General features: G+C 44.1%; 1 protein-coding gene across 1 annotated transcript in view; it reads left to right on the top strand.

Annotated features, from left to right (window-relative positions):
- The window catches only part of LOC146798089 (cytochrome P450 2G1-like), a 698,777-nt gene that overhangs the window by 249,257 nt on the left and 426,249 nt on the right, over positions 1-23,271 (top strand). The gene's annotated exons all lie outside the window — the stretch shown is intronic.

Raw genomic sequence — 23,271 nt, 5'->3', positions numbered from 1 at the left:
ATCTCAATTTCAGGCCCCAGGACCATGAGGGTTGCCATATGTTCAACTCACTTTCCCTGCCCTTTCCCTGATCTAGTCGAGCCATAGCGAATGCCGCCTTATACCAGTCCTCCCCCCTAGGAGGACCCTGATCTTTCCACTTCATACATATCTCACGTCTAGCTAATAACACTAGGTTTAGCAGGTGACCCCGATGTGACTGTGATAAATTACTCTCGGATATTCCAACGTCTCCGAAAATTATCAGGGAGATATTTATCCTGATACTAGTATTAAAAATGTCACAGAGGGCGTCCCCCACTTCTTTCCAATATCTACTCAAAACTAGGCCTGGGCAAAATTTCCGTTCCGTTCGCGGAATTTGCGATAATTTGGCATTTCCGCGCGGAAATGTCAAAATTTCCGCATTCCGCAGCTTTGCGATAATTTGGTTCTTGCTCGCGCTGTAAAATAATACATTCTCGCGTGCGCGCGATCGCCTTACCTGAATCCCCGCGTTCGCCGACAAGTTTTCCCGATCCGGTTGCGTTCTCCATGAGATGTTGTATTGTTTTAGCCATTTGCGCTGTCTCGCGACAGTTCGCGTCCGCAGTGACGTCATGCGTCGCGCAATCACGTCTTTTTTCTCGCGATCATACACCGCGAGACAACTGAAAATAAGATGGCCGCGCCCGCGTGCAACCGCAGGGGTAAGTTAGCAACCCGCAACCATGCAGAAAATATCGCGAACGGGCGGAAAAAATCTTCCGCATCTTCGCGATATTTCCGCTTGTTTGCGGAGATTTTTAAGATTTTCGCGATAATTTGCGAAAGTCGCTTTCGCAAATTCCGCCCACCCCTACTCAAAACAGGGCACTAAAAGAAGATATGTATGTCATTGGCACTCGGGACATTGCATCTTGGGCCCTTGGGGGATGATAAGGGAGCAAACCTGGCGATTTTAGCAGGAGTATAATAAAGTCTATTTACCACAAAAAAGTGATTCTTTTTTAAACTAGCCGGTTTAACATATTTGTACAAAAGTTTCATAGAAGGTTCAAAAAGGTCTACTGCTATCTCCTCGAGGGGGGACTGGTTCCAAACTGCATGTTGCGGAGGCAGTTCTTTATCATCAGAATCCATAAGTTTTCCATACCATAAAGAGATTTCTTTTTTTTTACGGTTAGGATTCTGCAGAAGATGTTCTGTTTCCCAGTCACCACTTATATCCCATTTTTCCGCGTTGAACCAAGAACTCAATTGCATATATTTAAACCGGGAGAAATCACTTCCGACCGAGACCTTAATACCTCCCAGGGATATATCCCTTCTTCTGAAATCAGGTCTGACCAGATTGTAATACCTGCACTTTTGATAGGAACTGCAAGGCTATCCTTCAAGCAGATCGGGGTTCCTGGAGAATCCCAAATAGGGGAAAGATCGGAATAATACCTAATCCCCCATCTACGTCTCACCTTAACCCATACCTCCAAGGCAGCCCTTAGTACCTTCAGACGTACTCTCTTAAAAAACCTTAGCGCCCAAAGTTTATACAAGAAACTCTCCTCACCACACCCACCCTCTGTCCTAACCATTTCGCGCTGGGACACTCCTAGGAGTAACTATCGCGCGTTATAAATCTATCTAACATTTCACCCAATAATCTCCCCCAAGATGATTCCCCCGGCTTAACAAGTAGCATCCTAATATTTTTGAACTTAAAGGCTACAGAATACTACCTAATGTCGGGGAGGGCCAACCCCCCTCTAAGAAGCCTTCGTCTTAGATTTTTCCAGGACAGTCTAGCACCCTTATTGGCCCAAATAAAACTACCAATTTTGCCTTGAATTCTATCAATACCTTTGCTAGGGAAGGACAGAGGAGTAGTATTAAAGAAGTATGTCAACTTGGGCAAGATAACCATCTTCACAAGATTGACCCTACCATATATTGTCAATGGTAGATTACTCCACCTGGCAAAAATACGGTCTATCTCGTTACAGATCCTAGTAAGATTAATCTGTGGGATCTTGTCCAGATCTTTCACAATAATGACACCTAAATATTTTAGTTCTTCACTTATCTGTCCCTCCCAACCATCAATGTTCCAACACATTACCTCCGATTTAGAGGTATTAACAAGATAACCTGCTAACGTGCTGAATTCAGCCAATAATGCTTCAGTTCTTGGTATGGTCTCTTTTGGGTTATCTGTGTATAACAACAGATCATCGGCATAAAGGGCCAGCTTGCTACTATATTGTAATGATTTAAAGGGGGTAATTGAGTTATCCAATCTTATGGCCTGCGCCAGTGGCTCGATGTAAATATCAAACAGCAGGGGTGAAATGGGACAACCCTGTCTTGTTCCTCTTTGGATGTTGAAACTCGTTGTCAGCAAGCCATTCAGCAAGATCTTTGCCGAGGCACCCTGATAGCAGTTTATCATAGTCTGAACAAAAATTGGTCCAAAACCCATCTGCCTAAGAACTTCCCAAAAATACGTCCAACACACTCTATCGAAAGCCTTGGCCGCGTCCAAAGCGACTATGGCCAATGGATCCGACCTAGCCACTGCCAGGTCTATATTGCCTATTAGTTGCTGTGTCAGCTCCTCAATATACCTTCCAGGTACAAACCCCTTTTGATCGGGGTTAATTAGGCTAGGAACAAATTTAGCCAGTCTCCCTGCCAGAATACCCATAAAGATTTTATAATCGGTATTCAGCAGGGATATTGGTCGATACGAGTCTGCCTTTAGGGGGTCCTTCCCTGGTTTTAAAATAAGTACAATAGTAGCTTCCTTCCAGGTCTCTGGAACCCTTCCTGTTATACTATATACTGAGTTAAATAACTCACGTAATACCGGGACCAACTCGTCTAACAGCATCTTATAAACCTCGCTTGGAAGTGCGTCTGTGCCCGCAGCCTTATTGTTCTTACATTCGTTAATTTGTACTTTAATTTCTTCCTCAGTAATTGGGGCATCTAACACCCTCCTACTATCTACAGTCATCCCAGACAATGATTTACTTTTCAGCCAAGCTTGCAGATGTTCAGAGCTGGGGGATATTTCCTTCTTATAAAGCTCAGAGAATAGGGAAAGAAGACAAGCCTGTATATCCTCTATATTGCTTGACTTCTTCCCATCTTGATTTATAATTAATTCATGAATACAATTTTGTGAGCGTTCTACTCTTGCTTTCCAGGCCAATAGTGCCCCTGCCTTTTCGCCGTATTCAAAATTCTGCATGCTTTTACTCAACCATTGAGCTCTACACTTTTGATCCAGCCTTCCTCTATACTCCTGCCGGGCACTCTCGAGGTCCCGCAAAACTTGCATCAACCTATCAGGATTCCCTTGATTAATCAGATCTCTTTCCTGCTCTAACTGGCGGATTCTCCCTTCAATATCCTGCATCTCCCGTGCATCCACCTTATTCCTAAAACAAATACGACCATGTAACGTGCCCCTTAGATAGGCCTTAAAGGCGTCCCACACAAAACTTAAAGAGGTCGAACCAATATTCATGGAAAAATAATCCAATGTGGCTGCTTTAATATCCCTCACTATCTCGGGATCAGCCAACATCGATCTTTTCAATGTCCACCTATATTGTAAATTATGTGTTTTTCGGGAATAAGAGAACAAAATAGGGGCGTGATCCGATAGATGGCTAGAGATGACTGATATATCCGTCAAGTTATCTATACTGGGCCTATCGATTAAAACATAGTCTATTCTTGACGAATAACCATGTTTCTTGCTAAAAAAGGTAAATCCTTGTGTATCTCCTTTTTTTGCCCTCCATACATCAACTAATCCTAGATCACAAAACATGTTTTTCATGGCTCTACGAACAAGTGTGGCCCCTATATAGTCTCTCTGATCAGACCTATCTTTCTGAGGGTCAAATAGTACATTAAAATCTCCTCTGATTATTAATGTGGTGGTAATTTCCATTAATTTAGATTGGAGTCTACAAATATATGTTGGGTCATCCATATTAGGACCGTAAAATGAGGCGCAGGTCACCTCTTGCCCTCCAAAATCTAACAAAGCCACTATCCACCTCCCAGAATTGTCAGACTGGACTGATTTTATAGTACAACCTGCCCCCCCGTTTTATCAATATTGCCACTCCCTTACTATGAATTGTATGTTCAGAGGAGCAGAAATATTTCAACCAGGGGCACTTTACAAATATGCTACAAGATTCTTCATATCTTAAATGAGTTTCCTGAATAAGGCAAATCTGTGCAGGAGAAAGTTCCAAATATTTTAGTACCAATCTTTGTCTGCGAGAGCACCTTAAACCATTGACATTCCATGAGATAAATTTTACCTCATTAATCATCCCATTTATACCTGCCATCAAATCCAACCCCCAACATTAACAAGCGAATGAGGATATATGTATTTTTATTTTATTTTGACCCACTGCTCCCCACCCTGTGCCACCCCCCACTTTCCTGCCACCCACCCAGTAAACCCAGTGAACCCCTCACCCCATGGAAAACCCTCCCTACTAATAGGCAAGCCTTTTTGGCCTCAGCCCGCTCAGGCACTTAACAAAAACCAAAAACCAAAGTGAATAAAACTAACTTAGAAATCAAAGCTGTACTCCCGCTGACACGGATCCCTCCCGAGACCCCCCCCTTCTATGTATCTCCCCCGCTCTTGATCTTAACAATAAAGGCATCCACCTCTTCCACTGTACGATATTGGTACATCTGATTATTCCTCATTACTCGCAATACCGCAGGAAATCTCAGTTGAGCCTTGGCCCCCAGACTATTCAGTTCCTCCAATCTCCTCCCCAATTCCCACTGCCTAGTTGCCGTGATGTTGGATATGTCTGATCTTATTAAGAAGGAGAAAGGGGTTGAGGCCTCAGAGGCCTTAGAGGCTAACGATCCCTCTCTGAGAGCCAAAGACAGAATTTGCATCGGGGAAACAGAGTTTGCATCGGGGAAACATGGCGGCCGTAAGCTAAACGGCCGCGGCAGCAGCTCGGCTCAGGCCGTCAACGATATGCTAAAGATATGCTGACACGTAGACACGGGTCTCGGAAAGCACCTCTGTTGAAGCTTGCCCCCCCCCCCTCCTTTAAACCCCGTTCTTCTTACCTGCGTTAGGAGGCTGCAGCGGCATACGGGTGATCTGTATGGCCCCGGACCTAAGAGATACGCCGGCAATGCCGAGTGGATCCTTGCGGTGGGAGGAGGCATTCCGCGAGTGGAGGCGAGGCGGAGCTCTCTGTAAGCGGATCCAGGTTGCAGGTGGTAGAGTCAGTACAAACAGCACAACCTTCGCTGGAGTTTATTCAAGTGCCTGGGCTGGAGGTAGTAAGTCTAACGAAGAGACTGCTAACCAGGTAGGCGATATAAATCTCAATTGGCTCAGCAAGGTTGCAGTTGTTACCTGGAGAAGAGGAAAGGGTGAGTCGGGTGAGGTTGTCAAAAAGTGTGTTAGTGTCCATGTTTTTGGGGAGCTTGAATTTCCTCGCATGTTTAAGCGAAGCAAGGGACAAACAGGCTTGACTCACTTCACGTGCATGGAGATAAGTGGGGTACAGATTGCAGCCTCAGCCATTGAGTCCTCCCTATGCCCTATAGTCTCCCCTGCTGTCAATAGATACACTCTTCGGGCCAGAGCCGCACACTCCATGTCTAACACCGCTATAACCCACTCTATCCTCCCCCCTAGAATTTCTCCCCCGATATCAGAGGTCAGAGCTTCAATTAGACCTCAGAATTATAAAGGGGTGAGTGTAGATACCAGTGCTGCTGTTGAAGGAAGTAGAGGAGGGGGTAGAGGTAGGGGTAGGAGAGTACTTACCTCCAAGGTAAAGATAACTCCTTCGTTGAAAACGTTTTACAAGTTGATGTCTTCCTCGACCACTCGAAACCCCAAGAAAAGAGGGTCTCAACCGGATGCCTTGGACACCTCTTTGGGAGATACCAGCAGTTTGTGCGAAGAAGTTCAGGCGCGATCTGGTTTGAATAAGCCATCTGACGTACCAGCAACCACACAGAAAGACATGAAGCTATTAAATGCGCCAAAAGTACAAAAAGGTAGTCCAGCGTGCACTTCACCTATGATACATCCTGCAGTAGCGCTATCAAATAGTTTTGCTCCTTTGGCATTGCAAGACGAGCAAGAAGAGCAGGAAGCGCAACAACAAATCATAGAGGAGTCTGTTGAGACAGGAGCCAGGTCTAGATCATTGGCAGATATTTTATTGGCACTTAAAGACGAAATGGCTAGCAGATTTTCGGAGATGGCAAATAGGTTTATAGTTTCAGAGGCTAATCAGGCGGCGATACAATCATCCTGTGTGGATTTAGCCCAAAAATATGAGGATGTCTCTTTAAGAACTGGAGTATTAGAGTCTGAGGTACCTAAAATTAAAGAGGCTCTTAATAGTACTATGGCAGATATGACAAAGTTAGTTGCCCAGAATAAAGAGATGAGAGATGACATTGAGCGCCTGGAGAATCACTCAAGGAAGAACAACCTGAGGCTTATTAATGTTCCAGAAGCGTTGGAAGGAACTGACATAAAGAGGTTCGTGATTTCTCCATTAAAAGAGACAGTTTTGAAGAATTCCCCCGATGTTGATATTGCAAAGGAGATACAGCGAGTACATCGTGATCCATTTAAGAGGAAATTGACTAAGCAGAAGCTCAGGAAGATTCTGGTCAATTTTTTGACATATACTGTGAAAGAGGAAATTCTGTCTTTGGCTCTCAGAGAGGGATCGCTACCCCCTATATCTTAGGAAAAGCCAAGGGGGTGCTGGTAACGTTTGTTTCATTAGCAGTTCGAGGCAGCTCTGTTACATTGTCCCACACCTCCTCCACTTTACATGCAATGGTATTATATAGTGGGACGAGTAAGCTCCTGCTCATAAACTTTTATAGAGAGGGAGTCGGCCAAATTAAAGCATGTAACATCACACAGCTGGGTTTTTTATTGAGGAATATTACCATGAGTGGGCAGAAATACCCCAATGTATTTATAGCAGGGGATTTTAATATTCACATGTGCATAGACATCAGGCACGGGGGTGAAAGACATGGGCTGTGCGCACCATGCCAGTTTGCGCATTGAACATGCTCCTCAGGGCTCTGCACTTAATGGGATTTTGCACGGATTTGACAAGGTTCCGGAAGTATTTCTGGTGCTATAGTAAATCTATTGCAGGTTCCGGGTAGGTGTTCATCACATTTAGGAATGAGATGGTTTAATTCTGAGTGCTCCTGTGTCTGTAGAGAATTGAAAGAGGCCTTAGGAGTGACACCTCACAGCCCTCTGGTTGTTAAGAGCCTTTGAAGAGCCTGTAAGGCTGCCCTGGCAAAGCGCAAGCCTGCCCTGAAAGAGGAGACCTGGTCAGAACTGGTAGAGGCCAGTACCTTGGGCAACATTTCTAAGTTCTGAATCATCATTAATAGCCTCTTTTTAGCAAGTGACTTAATGGACGCCCATATCTTAGAGGGTGATTGGGTAAGCCACTTTGAGGGCATGTTCCAGACTGACTTAACCTCCATGAAAGGGTGGGAAAGTGTGGAAGTTAAATCCGAAGTTGTTTTTACAGTGCAAGAGGTAAGAGCTGGCATCATCGGACTGTCTAAAAACAAAGCACTAGGCTCGAAAGGATCCCGGCAGACCTTTACATTGCGAATGTGGAAATTTGGGTGCCTGTACTTATGGCAATTATAAATGCGTCGGTTCAGGTCAGCCGCTCGGATTCATGGCCCCCATCGACTATCGTCCCTGTTTTTATAAATGTTGATCGGAATAGCACTCATTGCTATAGACCCATCTCCCATTTGGATTCTGTGGTGAAGGTGGTGTGTTGTATGGTTTTAGACAGACTTGTAACCTGGGCGTATGAAAACAATACTCTAGCTGAGGTACAATACCGATTCCGCCTAGGTCGTTCCACAGTGGCCCAACGCTTAAACCCATATATAGTTTTGAACAAGTACACCGTGGCTCGTACCAGCACCATCTACCTAGCATTCATGGATCCGTCCTCAGCATTCGATCATGTTAATAGATCAAAGCTTTGGCAGCTTTCTATCGGTATTGACAGGGACAGTGTCCTTTTTTTAAGGGAATTTCACTGAGACTCAAAAGGGGTTGTCTGTTACTCAAAAGATCTTAAAGTGACCCTTAAGTTTACTATTAGGAGAAGGGTGTGCAAGGGGTGTATCTTGGATCCTTTCCTTTACTAATTTGTATATTATCTCCCTGGAGAAGGTCTATTTGAATTTAAAAGTTGATTGCCCCCTGGTAGGTAAGTGTAGTCTGCCCGTCCTTCTATACGCAGATGAAAGCTGTCCTCATGACAGAAGCAGCCAGGTGCCTACAACTTTTGTTGAATTCTTCTGTACCTTTTTAGAGGGCCTGGACCTGTTGGTTAATTAAAGTAAATCGGTTGTAGTGCAGGTGGTACCTTACAGAGCTAAACCCTACACTTTTAAGGTAAGAACCACGTCAATCCCTAATACAAATGTTTTCTCATATCTGGGAGTAGTGTTTGATGACGCCCTAAGCTGGTGCCCCTTGATTAGTCAAAAGAAAGGGGACCTGGCTAGAGCAACTGCTGCTGTTTTTAACTTTGCTTCCAGATTGGGTGGAAAACTGATCAGGCCAACCTGAAGATCTACAGAGCTAAATGTATCACAAAGGTCACTTATGGGAGTACGATATGGGGTTATACTGGGCAGGAGGTACTGCAAACCATTGAAAATATTTTCTTGATACGTGTACTCTCTTTATCACAGAGCATTCAGTCGTATGGTGTGCATGAAGAATTGGGGATGGCCTTTCTCTCAGATGAGCTGGCTTTTCCCCCCTCTGCTTTGTGGACAAAGATTTGGACCAAGAAATAAAACTCTCTTAGTAAGGACATTGTAAAGGATTGTCTTTCCCTTGATTATGCTAAACGTATCTGTTGGTAAATTATGTTAGAGAATGACTTTGCAGATGAGGAAAGGCAGATTTATTTGACAATCTGGAAGCGATATGTGGGGGATTTAACTTGGCTGAAAGAGCGTTTTCTTTAAAGGCGCTTCTGGAATACAGAGGAAGTAGAGCTGAGAAAGCCCAGTGTAATGAAAACTGTGTCAACCATTGAACCATATCTTCTAGGGGTAAAATGTAATCATGATCGCTTTTTAATGACCAGATTTTGGCTTGATCTTTTTCATTACCTCTTGGCTCAACCACATGTTGTTCATAGATTGCAGTTTCTAATACCCTTTGGCTGTGACGGACAGTCTCCTCAGGGTATAATGAACTTTTTACTGTTTTGTAGTTTTTATGAGGCTCCCAGAAAGTCTTTTATTATTCCTATTGTCGAGCGGAGACAGACTACTGTGGTTCTCTTGTATCATTCCTCCATCAGCTGGACTAATATATGAAGCTGACTACGGCAGCTTCACGTTCCTTTCATTCAAAAGGATTCCCTTTCTACCGCACCTGGGCTAATCAATTCTCGAGTGGAGATGGACTACGGTGGTTCTCCGACATTAATTTTCTATGAGTGGTAAAAAATGTGGAGCTGACTACGGCGTCTTCTCACCCCTGTCATACAGAAGGAATCCCTTGCTACCTCACTTGGGAAAATCATCCTGCAAAACGGATTGTCGTGTTTCCTATAATATGGATACAGTCTTTCTTAACTAGTACGCCCAAAAGACTGTCAGCCCCTCCCCCCTCACAGGGTGCCCGGCTTGACCCTATGTGAGTACCTTTCCTTGATCTCACGTCCATGTGGTGTACACTTCACCTTTTTGACAGTGGATCCTTAGTTTCAGGTGTCCCTCATTGTTAGGTCCTGAAGAGACCCAGGATCCTAAAGCAAACCATTCCAAAGCCCCTACCAATGCACTAACAGGCTGTGATTAATTATTGTATACCTCTGTGATGGTCGCTTTTTGTATTCTTGAAACCTTTTTGTATGTCCCCAAACTGTCACTAATTGATATGTAGGTTCTTCTTTCAATTGGGACACCTCACACTTGTTTTGATTAATTTAAAGATACATTGATATAAATAGTTTGTACTCTGAATGGTCTTGTTGTATGTGTTTTTTCTCTCTCTGAAATCACTGTACCCAAGAAAATTGCCATTGTGCTATTGGTTATTATATAAAGCAAAAGACACACAATTGATGGACGGAATGCAGAGCAAATTAAAACATTCACACCCAGTCAAGAGATCTGGGTTAAATCAATCATTCTTTTTCTCAGCATGCCACCCCAGTTTAGACTTGGCCATATGCAAATCAGTCTTGACCCTGTGCTTCATGGGAACAGTCCTGCCTGAACTGCCAAGCCAGGTCCTCCCTGGACCGGAAACAAGCATCCTAGGACCGGTTTCGGGGTTTCACCCCTCTTCAGCCAGGATAGCTTGATTCCAGTGGCACAGTGAGCCCGCGACCCACGTCTGGGCATACCCAGCAAACTTAGGGCAAGAAAGCAAAAGACACACAATTGATGGACGGAATGCAGAGGAAATCAAAACATTCACCCCCAGTCAAGACATATGGGTTAAATCCATCATTCTTTTGCTCACCATGACACCACAGTTTAGACCTGGCCATATGCAAATCAGTTTTGACCCTGTGCCTCAAAACATTCACCCCCAGTCAAGAGATCTGGGTTAAGTCCATCATTCTTTTGCTCACCATGCCACCCTAGTTTAGACCTGGCCGTATGCAAATAAGTCTTGACCCTGTGCCTCATGGGAACAGTCCAGCCCGAACTGCCAAGCCAGGTCCTCCCTGGACCAGAAACAAGCATCTTAGGACCAGTTTGGGAGTTTCACCCCTCTTCAGCCAGGATAGCTTGATTCCAGTGTTACAGTGAGCCCAGGACCCACGTCTGGGCATACCAGGCGCACTTAGGGCGAGAAAGCAAAAGACACACAATTGATGGACGGAATGCAGAGCAAATCAAAACATTCACCCCCAGTCAAGAGATCTGGGTTAAATCCATCATTCTTTTGCTCACCATTCCACCCTAGTTTAGACCTGGCCATATGCAAATGTATTAATGTATGACATTGTTCTGCATTCTTCCATCAATAGTTCTTTATGCATTTGTCACCCCGAGTTGGACGGGTATGCTCAGACGTGAGTCCCGTGCTCTCCATGCCACTGGAATCAAGCTATCCTGGCTGAAGAGGGGTGAAACCCCGAAACCGGTCCTAGGATGCCTGTTTCCAGTCCAGGGAGGACCTGGCCTGGCAGTTCGAGCTGGACTGTTCCCATTGGGCACAGGGTCAAGACTGATTTGCATATGGCTGGGTCAAAACTGGAATTGCATGGTGAGCAAAAAAACTATGGATTTAGGCCCAGATCTCTGTACTGTGGTGAATGTATGACATTGTTCTGCATTCTGTCCATCAATAGTTCTTTTTGCATTTGTCACCCCGAGTGGGACGGGTATGCTCAGACGTGAGTCCCGTGCTCTCCATGCCACTGGAATCAAGCTATCCTGGCTGAAGAGGGGTGAAACCCTGAAACTAGTCCTAGGATGCTTGTTTCCAGTCCAGGGAGGACCTGGCCTGGCAGTTCGGGCTGGACTGTTCCCATTGGGCACAGGGTCAAGACTGATTTGCATATGAATGGGTCCAAACTAGAATGGCATGGTGAGCAAAAAAACGATGGATTTAGGCCCAGATCTCTGTACTGGGGTGAATGTATGACATTGTTTTGCATTCTGTCCATCAATAGTTCTTTTTGCATTTGTCACCCAGAGTGGGATGGGAATGCTCAGACGTGAGTCCCGTGCTCTCCCTGCCACTGGAAACAAGCTATCCTGGCTGAAGAGGAGTGAAACCCAGAAACCGGTCCTAGGATGCTTGTTTCCAGTCAGGGAGGACCAGACCTGGCAGTTCAGTCTGGACTGTTCCCATTGGGCACAGGGTCAAGACTGATTTGCATATGGCTGGGTCCAAACTGGAATGGCATGGTGAGCAAAAAAGCGATGGATTTAGGCCCAGATCTCTGTACTGCGGTGAATGTATGACATTGTTCTACATTCTGTCCATCAATAGCTCTTCTTGCATTTGTCACCCCGAGTGGGACAGGTATGCTCAGACGTAAGTCCCGTGCTCTCCATGCCACTGGAATCAAGCTATCCTGGCTGAAGAGGGGTGAAACCCCAAAACCGGTTCTAGGATGCCTGTTTCCAGTCCAGGGAAGACCTGGCCTGGCAGTTCAGGCTGGACTGTTCCCATTGTGCACAGGGTCAGGACTGATTTGCATATGGCTGGGTCCAAACTGGAATGGCATGGTGAGCAAAAAAACTATGGATTTAGGCCCAGATCTCTGTACTGGGATGAATGTATGACATTGTTCTGCATTCTGTCCATCAATAGTTCTTTTTGCATTGGTTATTATATATCATTTACATTGTCCACAGGAACCACTATTCTTTTGAAAGTATGACTTCAAACATGAGAAGTGAGTTAGTATCTTTTAATTGCACAATTCAATAGTTCATGGAATCTTCAATGTCTTATATGAATTGAAATTCATTCATATTTTCATCATTGCACGTCAATTAGCACGACAATGTTCAATGATAATAATTATGGTTCATCATGCCCAATGCATTTCATATCCTATGACCCTTCATCGCAGATTTCGACAAGTAAACAAAATGAGCATACATCAGCACTACTTCAGAGACCTGTCTGCATAAAGTTTTTACAAATGAAAATAAAGGGCAAAATTAGAAAAAAGAGCCTAGTAAAGAGAGGTGATGGACGTCCATCTAACAGGACATGTGAAATGCACATTTTACTGAGGTGACTACACTAAAGTGACCTCCCTTAAATTCTGTGATGCTCTGCTCTTCCCACTAGAGCAAACCGAAGTAATGTAAGTTATGTTCCCATGCATGTTACCCGCACTTCCTCAGGTCGGAAGCTGAATATGACCAAGTGCTTTAATATGCCATAAGATTCTAACATAGCAGAAAAGGCAGCTGCAGTAGTAAACCACCATGACAACACTGGTGTTTTTCTGTGCCCAATAACAGGGAACTTCTTCAAATAATTATTCCAGCAGATCCACCAATCTGCTGCTGCCCGGAATGTGTGAGAGAGCCTGTCCTTTGGCTCAGGGAAGGTGAATAAATAGATCAATTGAGTGCCTGTGCACTCCTGACAGGAGCTGATCTTCTTCAGGGTCTTGTGCAATCCATATTCTCTCCCTCCTTCTTCCCCTTGTGCAGAGGTTTTTAAGGGAAAGTGGAGCTATCCAGAAGTTGGCCCCTCTGCCAATTCTAAGGGTGGGCATCATCTCTCCACCCTCAGCTCAACCCTCCTGCACAGCGGTTTGGCACTTTCCAACAAGGTGTATTCAAGTGGTCTGTTGAAAGTGCTCTTAAACAGCCAGAAGTTATGTTCATACATTTCACAGCAGTCTCTTACCCACACTCCTGTGATTGGCTCCAGAGAACTGGCTACTTCCCTTTGTTGTCCCTGGGCTGAGTGTTCCTAGTCCAAGGCAGCGTGAAGAGGTCATCTGAGCATATAGATTCTGTTCCCTCCCTTTCCTGAACCAAGAACAGGCCTAATCACTGGAAAATGGCTCTATTGTGTGGGAAATCAAGCAGACAGACACATATGCATTAGCCACATATGATATTTAAAAATGTACACATAACATTATTAGTATATCATGTGTAAAAGACGTGTTATGTTACACAGTCTACTGGTGCACTCCTCTTCTGCATACACCGGATACAGCCACCGCCCACCCCCTCAGCAGACCCTACCCGGTCAGGACCTTCACATGGCTTCCTGGGAGGCCTGACTCCAGGTGCTCCTCGGTGCTCTTTGCTCTGCTGCTGGTGACACCGTTGTGCCTGGCAGCAGAGCTGGCTCTCCCGCACTGCTAGAAAAACGGTGCCCTGAAGGTTTGGGTTTTAGAATGAGAAGGTGTGGAATAGAATGGGGTTGGGACCACATATACAGTGACACATGGACCCAATTGTGAATAATGAGGTGGTAAAAATTTACGCGGTTCCACAAGCACACAGAGCTCAATACTGGTGCACAGTGCACAGTGCACAGTGCTTGAGGTGACGTCGGAAAGTGAGCTTGGCTTTTCACACACTGCTTCAAACACAAGGTGCTCTTAAATTGCCTTTAAATATGCCTCCCGTGCATGTCTTTGTGTGCAGTCCTCGCAGCTCACCCCCATACGCTGTCTCACTCCAGTCCTTCCTGACACAGGAAGGACATGGGCAGCCTGGGCTGCAATAATTGTTCTGCAGAGAGCAGCCAATCAGTTGCAATGCCAAGAGCAGGACAGGTAATCAATCTGCTCTGTGAGCTGGTCGAGCCCAAGGGCCAAAGGTCGAACAAAGTTCGATAACTAGCATTACTGACAGGCTTCTGCTGTGGGGCTACTTTAAAAAAGTTTGACAAGAATGATTTTGGTTGCCAGTCTGCCCCAGCATGGGGCCACCTGGCAGAAATGTAAAGTTGACCCTACCTCCTCCTCATCATGCAACAAATAAATCCGTCGCATTTTAACTAGAGATCATAAATGTAATTAAAAAAAAGTGTTGATTCGCTCTGGCATTCCTTAGCTCAGCTGTTCAGTTTTAGAATGTACCTTTCCACTTATTGACTGTCAGCTCCTTAATTCATCTATACTTGCATGAGTCTTGAACTCTTCCACCTCCACGTGTGAGCACTGTTGCTATGGATACTGCAATAACGATGGACAGCACAGCAGAGTAAAGTAACAAAAATCCATTCTCCAGATGCCCCGTGGAAAGCACAAAGCAATCGGAAGTGTCCCAGTCCACCAATCACGAGTTCCTCTGTTCTGGACCTTTTTCTGAAACCAGCAGAGCCTCTTTTCTTGATGCTAGCAGCCAAGTTAAGCAGTCGACTCTCAGATATTTTATGTCACTGCTTTGTGTTGTGCTACACAAAGTATTAAGATTCTATATTTTTGCATTGCCTGAGTTTTGCTTTCACCTTTCTGGTGCATTCATTCACTTGCTCTCTCACAATTTTCATGAGCGGTTGCCTCTCTTTCTTTTAAGCTTCAGAGATTCCATGTGCCATAAGAATGGTGCGACAACATTGTGGCAGTGTTATCTGTCATGAGCCTCGTACCTATCACAGCAACAGTGTTTCATTTTCAGTCTTTAGGCAGAAACCTAAATTAGCGGTGGGTGTTAAACTCCACTGTGCAGCTGTTGCATAGCTTTCTGTCAAACTTTGTGTTCCAAGCGCAGTAGCAAAACTCCGCAAACTCTGCTGGTGGAGCAGAGTTTGCCGCCCACCCCTATTAATTAGTATGATGTTATTGCATTGTTCAGTGTTTGAATATAAAATGTATAACTTGGTAATTATCTATTTATTGTTTCAACTATTAGCCTTATAAAGATTAAAACTGTGATTTAAAAACAACTAAAGGTTAAAGACTTAGGGCCTCAGTATGATGGTGTTCAGACTTTCGTCAAACCACCATCCTTTAGTACATGGGTCCCCCTGACTGGTTGCGTGCTGCGGGCTGCAGCACATGCCGCAGTTCAAAAAATAGACATTACACATCCCTGCACTACGTGGCAGGCACCATGCAATACCTGCCACATGGTTTAGGGATATGTAGGGGGCACCATAGGTGCCCCCCAAAACCCAAATCCGAGGGCCAGGGAGGAAGGGAATCCCACTATGGGCCCCCTATGCCCCTTCCTGACTGCCTTTTCATGGCGGGTAAACCACCATGAAACGTCCGGCAGGGAGGGACATCATAATCCCTATGGTGGTGCCTAGCAGGCACCACCACCATTGTAGGGATTACATTTTCCTCCAAATGCCACCACCCCCCATCCTAATGTGGCAGGCTGGAATCTTCATTATGATGGTTGTAGGACCACCACTGACGGGCTGTTGGTAGTGGTCCCACCATCATCATAATCAGGTCCTTATATCTTAGAAACATGTACAGTATAATCAACTAGACAGCATAGTAACATTTAGGCACTATATCCCATTCTGTTCCAATAGAGACAATCAGCCAAATTGGTCAAATATGGAAAAGTGCAAGTACAGATGAACATATACATAAACAGTACATTTGAATGAATGATATGGTATTATTTAGGTGCTGTGTTTCATTCCTGTACACATGATCGACAAATTAATCAAATATGTCTAAGTGCAAGTGCAAAGAAACTTGTTTAGAAAACGTATATAGTTCAGTCCAAGACTTACTTCCTAAAAAATATATCTACAGCACTTTTAACTGGGCTTGGTGAGCATGTAGTTGGAACATCAATTAGCTGCACAATGCATAATGGGATGTGCATAAAACCTCATGGGTTATCTAGCTGAGTTGATGCCTAGGGAGGTGGCCAGGTCTCTCAAATGGGGCCACACAGCCCATAGAAATGATGGTACAGAGTTAAAGATAAACATATTTTGACACACTGCTGCTCCGGGGATGAAGTCCACTTGTGTCCTGAGGTCCTCAGGACACAAGAGGACCCCATCGCCCCACCAACAGTGCGCCAAGAAGAGCGTTTGCAGAGTGGTGTATAAAGGAGCGTGGCCTCGGACTACCTCTCTGCAACGCAGCTCTGTGGCACATATTGGAGGTACCTGGTGGACTAGTTGGCCCCCAGGCATCCTCAGAATTCAAGGAGAATTAATTCCCCATCTAACAACGTGCCACAGGGCGTGTTTGCAGAGTGGTGGAGAAAGGGGGCGTGGCCTCCGGCGAGATGCTGGTTTTTTTTTTTTAAATTACAAGGGGGCTGTGTGGCCCCCTTCTTTTACATTTTTTGGGCCCTGGAGGCCCCATCCCCCAGGGCCTGACCCCTATTTATTATTATTTTTCTTTTTCAAAGGGAAGGGTGCCACGTGGCCCCCCTCCCAAGGCCAATTTCGGCCCAGGGGACCCCATCTCCTGGGGCATGGCCACACCTTTTTGAATGTATTTATTTATTTATGTGGAGGGGGCCGCGTTGCCCCCCTCCTCAGGCAAATTATGACAACTGGGACCCCATCCCCCGGGGCCGGCCTTTTCTTTTCATTTATTTATTTATTTATTTTTTATTAGAGGGGAGGGAGGCCGTGTGGCGCCCCTCCTGGGCCACTTTTGGCCCAGGGGACCCCATATGATTGGGGCCATGGGGAGAGGTCTAATGCCCCCACAGTCCTGCCAGCTCCCCACCTCCTGCGGGAGCTGGCATTGCTTTTGAGCAAGGGGAGCTGCTGACATGAAGCTCCCCTTGCTCAAAAGCAATTCTGCTTTCCTTCATTGAAGCGAGAGCAGGTTTCCCTGCTCTCGCTTCAATGAAGCAAAGCAGAGTTTGCTATGGTAGGGTGGGGGCCGTGCAAACAGCAATGTCCCGGGGGTGGGCACCTCGGGACATTTCAGGAGCTGGCCCTGGGTGTTGGCGGGCCTCAGGGCCATCGAGGGCTCCAGGAGGGGGGCCACACGGTCCCTTCGCTTCATTTTCAAAGCCCTGGTGAGGTGGTGGGCCTCTGGCCTTGGGGGTCCATAACGGACCCCCCCAATTTCAATATTTAGTGCCCCTGGGATGTGGCGGTCCCCAGGGCTTGGGGGTGCCCATGAGGCCCCACACCCTAATTATAAAAAAACCCCAGGAGGTGGGGGTCCCCAGAGCTTTGGGGGCTGCGAAGCCCCCCACACTTTTTGCATATTGCCACAGGGAGGTGGCGGTCCCCAGGGCTGCGGGAGGGCTGTGTACCCCCGCACATCAAAAATAAAGCCTCGGGGATGTGGCGGTCTCTGGGGCTGCGGGCCCCCAGCGACATAATTTAGCATGCCCCTGGGACCTGGGCAACCCGGGAGCTTAAATTCAACGAGGCGCAGGAGTCCGCGCTTCGTTTTTCGTATTTTCTTGGATTCTGTATTCGCGAACCCAGCATGAATTAGGCCGTTTAAAAAAAAATGCTTTTCTTTGGCACTGGGGGTCCTTATGGGACCCTCTGAGCAGGCCTAGAGCTTCAGGGTGTTTCTACTTTGCCCCCTTTTCTTTATTTTCACCTTTTTTTTTTTACTCTTTTCTTGTGACTCGTGCCCAGGAGTTTTCGCAAACCCTTCTCGGTGTTCAGATATCGATATTTTTCTTTTTCTAATTTCTCTGGAACTACTGAACGGATTTACACCATTTAAAAAAAGGGCTCTTTCTGAACCAAGACCTACCTTTTTGCCAGATTTGGTGTAATTCTGTTCAGCAGTTCGGGCTGTAGCTTTGTCTAAAGTTTCCTATGGAAATGAATATGGGAAAAACGTGTTTTGGGACCCCCCTTTTTTCTCCGCCCAGTTTGATGAATCACCCTGAAACTTTCAAGACAGAAGCTGACAGGAGCATCCCACTAGTTAATCGCAGCTGCAGCCCGAACTGCTGAACGGAATTACATGACATTTGGCAAAGAGGTAGCCCTTGGTTCACACTCGTGCCTTTTGGTTAAATGGTGTAAATCCGTTTAGTAGTTGCTGAGAAAATCAAAAGTAAAATCATAGATATATCTGGGCAGAGCCTAACCACACATCTCATCGTGAGATCTGAATTGGCTGTCAGCACTTCATCCAAGAAGTGTTGGCAGCCATCTTGGGACCAATATACATGATAGCACACCATTAAAAAGCATTGCAGTTAATAGAAGGTTTTAAGACTTTAGTTACATTATAAATCATTTATTGATGGCACCATACTCATTTTAGGAATTGTGGTGTGAAATAAGGTGATTTTACCATGCCTTCTGCTGAGATATCATGAATCATGTTTGAGAGAAAACTATTTTCTCATGCTTTTCCTACAGAGGTTTGGAAGGTGATCTATAAGCTAAACTGAGAGAATATTTTCTGTGAATTCACATTATCTTTCTCAGTCATGTGAGAATGAAGTCTGACATTCTCAGTAAAACATGTAAATACAACTAGGGCAGAGACTGTCAGTTGATTCCTTTGTGTTGTACTGCAGCTTCCCAGAGTGTTCTAAAGAACAACTAGAGCGCTAACAGTCCTACTTATGACAAATGTATGGCAACTCTTAAAACATTTAATTTAAACAGGAACAAAATGAGGGGGTTCATTTTACCATAGAAATTATGATTAGTGCTGCAGAAAGAAAAATTAGGGCACATTAGAGTGACTCCTCAAATCCTCTTCTATATCATTAAAAAATTCTGTCATGCAGACTCAAACATGCACTTTGAATACCAGCAGCAGACTTACCTGGTGAGCAGTAGCTTTACTACAGTGATCAAATGAGCAACTACAGTGTTAACATTCAGACTTTATGGCAAATGTGTGACACATCTGAAAGCCTTCTTGATGGAACCAACGTAAACAAGCATTGAAAATGCAATAGGTCTCGCCTTCGTTTAAGTTAAAGCAATTCTGTTTGTAATTAGGTGGCTTTTTAGCTTTGCTTTTATTAGTGTTTTTCAAACTTTCATGTACATAACATGCATATGTATGCATATATGTATATGTATGCATGCATTTATATTTGTATTTATATAGATATGCAGATCGTATATATGTTTATATGTATGTATATACATATACACATGCATATATATAAATACATATGCATATATATGCATATATATATGTGCAATGTGTGCGTGTAGAGAGAGGTAGAGAGAGGTAGAGAGGTAGAGGTGTAGAGGTAGAGGTGTAGAGGTAGAGAGGTAGAGGTAGAGAGGTAGAGGTAGAGAGGTAGAGAGGTATAGAGTAGTAGAGAGAGAGGTAGAGAGAGGTAGAAAGGTAGAAAGTAGAGGATGAGTAATAGAGAGTGGAGAGTACAGAGTGAGTAGTAGAGAGTAGTAGAGAGTAGAAGAGAGAGTAGAAGAGAGTGGGGAGTAGAGAGTAGTAGAGTGAGTAGTAGAGAGTGAGTAGTAGAGAGTAGTAGGGAGTGAGTAGCAGAGAGAGAGCAGTAGAGAGTGAGTAGTTGAGTGAGTAATAGAGACTAGTAGAGAGAGAGTAGTAGAGAGTGAGTAGTAGAGAGTAGTAGAGAGAGAGTAGTAAAGAGTGAGTAGTAGAGAGTAGTGGAGAGTAAGTAGTAGAGAGTGAGTAGTAGAGGGAGTAGTAGAATAGTAGAGAATAGTAGAGAGAGAGTAGTAAAAAGAGAATAGTAGAGAGTAGTAGAGAGTAGTAGAGAGTGAGTAGTAGAGAGTAGTAGAGAGTGTGTAGTAGAGAGTAGTAGAGAGTGAGTAGTAGAGAGTAGTAGAAAGTGAGTAGTAGAGAGTGAGTAGTAGAGAGAGAGTAGAAGGGAGTAGTAGAGTAGTAGAGAGTGAGTAGTAGAGAGTAGTGGAGTAGTAGAGAGTGAGTAGTAGAGAGTAGTAGAGAGTGAGTAGTAGAGTGATTAGTAGGGAGTAGTAGAGAGTGAGTAGTAGAGTGAATAGTAAAGAGTAGTAGAGAGCGAGTGGTAGAGAGCAAGTAGTAGAGAGTGTGTAGTAGAGAGTGAGTTGTAAAGAATAGTAGAGAGTGAGTAGTAGAGAGAGTGAGTTGAGAGTGAGTAGTAGAGAAAGAGTAGTAGAGAGTGAGTAGTAGAGAGTAGTAGAGTGAGTAGTAGAGTGAGTAGTAAAGAGAGAGTAGTAGCAAGTGAGTAGTAGAGTAGTAGAGAGTGAGTGGAAGAGAGTAGTAGAGAGTAATAGAGTGAGTAATAGAGAGTAGTAGAGAGTGAGTAGTAGAGAGTGAGTAGTAGAGAGAGTAGTAGAGAGTAGTAGAGTAGTTGAGAGTGAGTAGTAGAGAATGATTAGTAGAGAGAGTAGTAGAAAGTAGTAGAGTAGTAGAGAGTGAGTAGTAGAGAGTGAGTAGTAGAGAGTGAGTAGTAGAGAGTGAGTTGTAGAGAGAGAGGAGTAGAGAGTGAGTAGTAGAGAGTAGTAGCTAGCAGTAGCGGTCCGTGGAGGGAGTTCCGTGGGGCGGTGAGGCAGGGCGGGGGAGGGGCAGGGTGGGGAAATGTAAACACCGGAATATGGATGAACGAGGTAAGTACACATTTAAATAAATAAAACGAATTACGTTGCACGCGCTGCATCGCATTTTGCGATGTAGCGCGCTCAAAGGAATTCGTTTTATTTATTTAAATGTGTACTTACCTCCGTTCATCCATATTCCGGTGTTTACATTTCCTTGGCCTGCCCCTCCCCTGCCCCGCCTCACCGCCCCACGGAACTCCCTCCACGGACCACTACTGGTAGCTAGTGAGTAGTAGAGAGTGAGTCGTTTAATTTAAAAGGAGCACAATGAGGGGGTTCATTTTGAAATAGAAATTATGATTAGTGCTGAAAAAGAAAAATTAGGGCACATTTTAAGTGACTTCTCAAATCCTCTTCTATTTCATTAAAAAATTCTGACATGCAGACTGAAACATGCACTTTTAATACCAGCCGCAGACTTCCATGGTGAGCAGCAGCTTTACTACAGTGATCTAATAAGCAACTAGAGAGCTAATATTCTGAATTAATGGCAAATGTGTGACACATCTGAATGCCTTCTTGATGGAATTAAAGTAAAAAACTGAAAGTATTTCCTGCTGAGGAGACTGTAGTAAGTTAGGCAATTAGGAAACTTCATAACAAATAAGTGTCCCAAGATGGCCACCAGAGACAAAAGAGACCAAATGTAGCACAAATATCACCCAGATGTAGCCCAAGTATAGCCCAATGACAGAATGTCCCAGAGTGTTCTAAAGAACAACTAGAGCGCTAACAGTCTTACTTATGACAAAAGTATGGCACACCTGAAGCCATCTTGATAGGAATAAAGTGGTAACACTTAAAACATTTAATTTGCAAAGGAACACAATGAGGGGGTTCATTTTTACCATAGAAATTATGATTAGTGCTGCAGAAAGAAAAATTAGGGCACATTTTCAGTGACTACTCAAATCCTCTTCTATTTCATTAAAAAATTCTGACATGCAGACTGAAACATGCACTTTGAATACCAGCAGCAGACTTCCCTGGTGAGCAGTAGCTTTACTACAGTGATCTAATGAGCAACTAGAGTGCTAACAATCAGAATTTATTGCAAATGTGTGACACATCTGAATGCCTTCCAGATGGAACCAAAGTAAACACGCATTGAAAATGCAATAGGTCTCGCCCTCGGTAAAGTTAAAGCAATTCTGTTTGTAATTAGGTGCCTTTTTAGCTTTGCTTGTATTAGTGTTTGTCAAACTTTCATGTACATAGCATGCATATGTATGCATATATGTATATGTATGCATGCATTTATATTTGTATCTATATGGATATGCAGATTATATATATGTTTATATATGTATGTATATATATATATATATATATTCGCTGAAAAAACATAGGTTTCAGGCACGTTATAGTTAGGAATTAGCATTTAAAAAACCTTAGAAATTCACTGAAAAAACCATAGGTTTCAGGGGCGTTATAGTTAGCTGGACTTTTCACTCGTACAAAACCATTGAAATTCCCCCGTTATAGTTAGTTCAGCTAACTATAACTCGCGCGCCCGCAATGTACTGCTGATGACGTCACATATTACATCACTCATGACATGGTCAGTGACATCATTCATGACATCACTGATGACATCTAAAATGACATCACTGATGACATCATCTTTGTGATAGAGTGGCAGACCTCCTCTCCCCCTAATATAACCTTTGATACATACATTCAAAAATAGAAACTTAAATTTTCAAAACAATGGACATACCAATATCAGTTACAAGAACCTATTCAGTAATTCTAAGATCCACATACACATCCACTCATTCACCAACAGTCCTATACAGTCACTCATATATGTACTCACTTATCATATGTACTCATACACCTATACATCCTGTTACACAACACCACTCATCCATAGAGTTACTCACACACATAGTCACTCATGCTAATAAAGAATCAAACATCCATTTACTTGTATATACAGTTATACACATACCACCACACTTACTTCTACAGAAACTTACACATACTTAGTCTTTTAAACAATCACTTATAAAAACACATACTTATTCATACAGGAACTCTTTCAATCTCTCACTCTCACATATACTCGCTTATATACACTAATGGTCACATATACTAGTTTAAAACATATGTAGTTACTCATAAAGATACTATTGAGACAGGCATTCACTCACTAACACACCCATGCACACACTGATCCACCCATACAGTCCTGCACACATGCTGTCTTCAACACATACAAACAGTGAGTCACTCAATCATGCACTTATGCACTACTTAATACCCCCCACCGAACC

The sequence above is a fragment of the Triturus cristatus genome, chromosome 9 (genome assembly GCF_964204655.1).
Source record: "Triturus cristatus chromosome 9, aTriCri1.1, whole genome shotgun sequence".
NCBI classification, from domain to species: Eukaryota; Metazoa; Chordata; class Amphibia; order Caudata; family Salamandridae; genus Triturus; species Triturus cristatus.
Note: the sequence above shows the minus strand (reverse complement) of the source record. Positions and strands in the feature narration are given on the sequence as shown.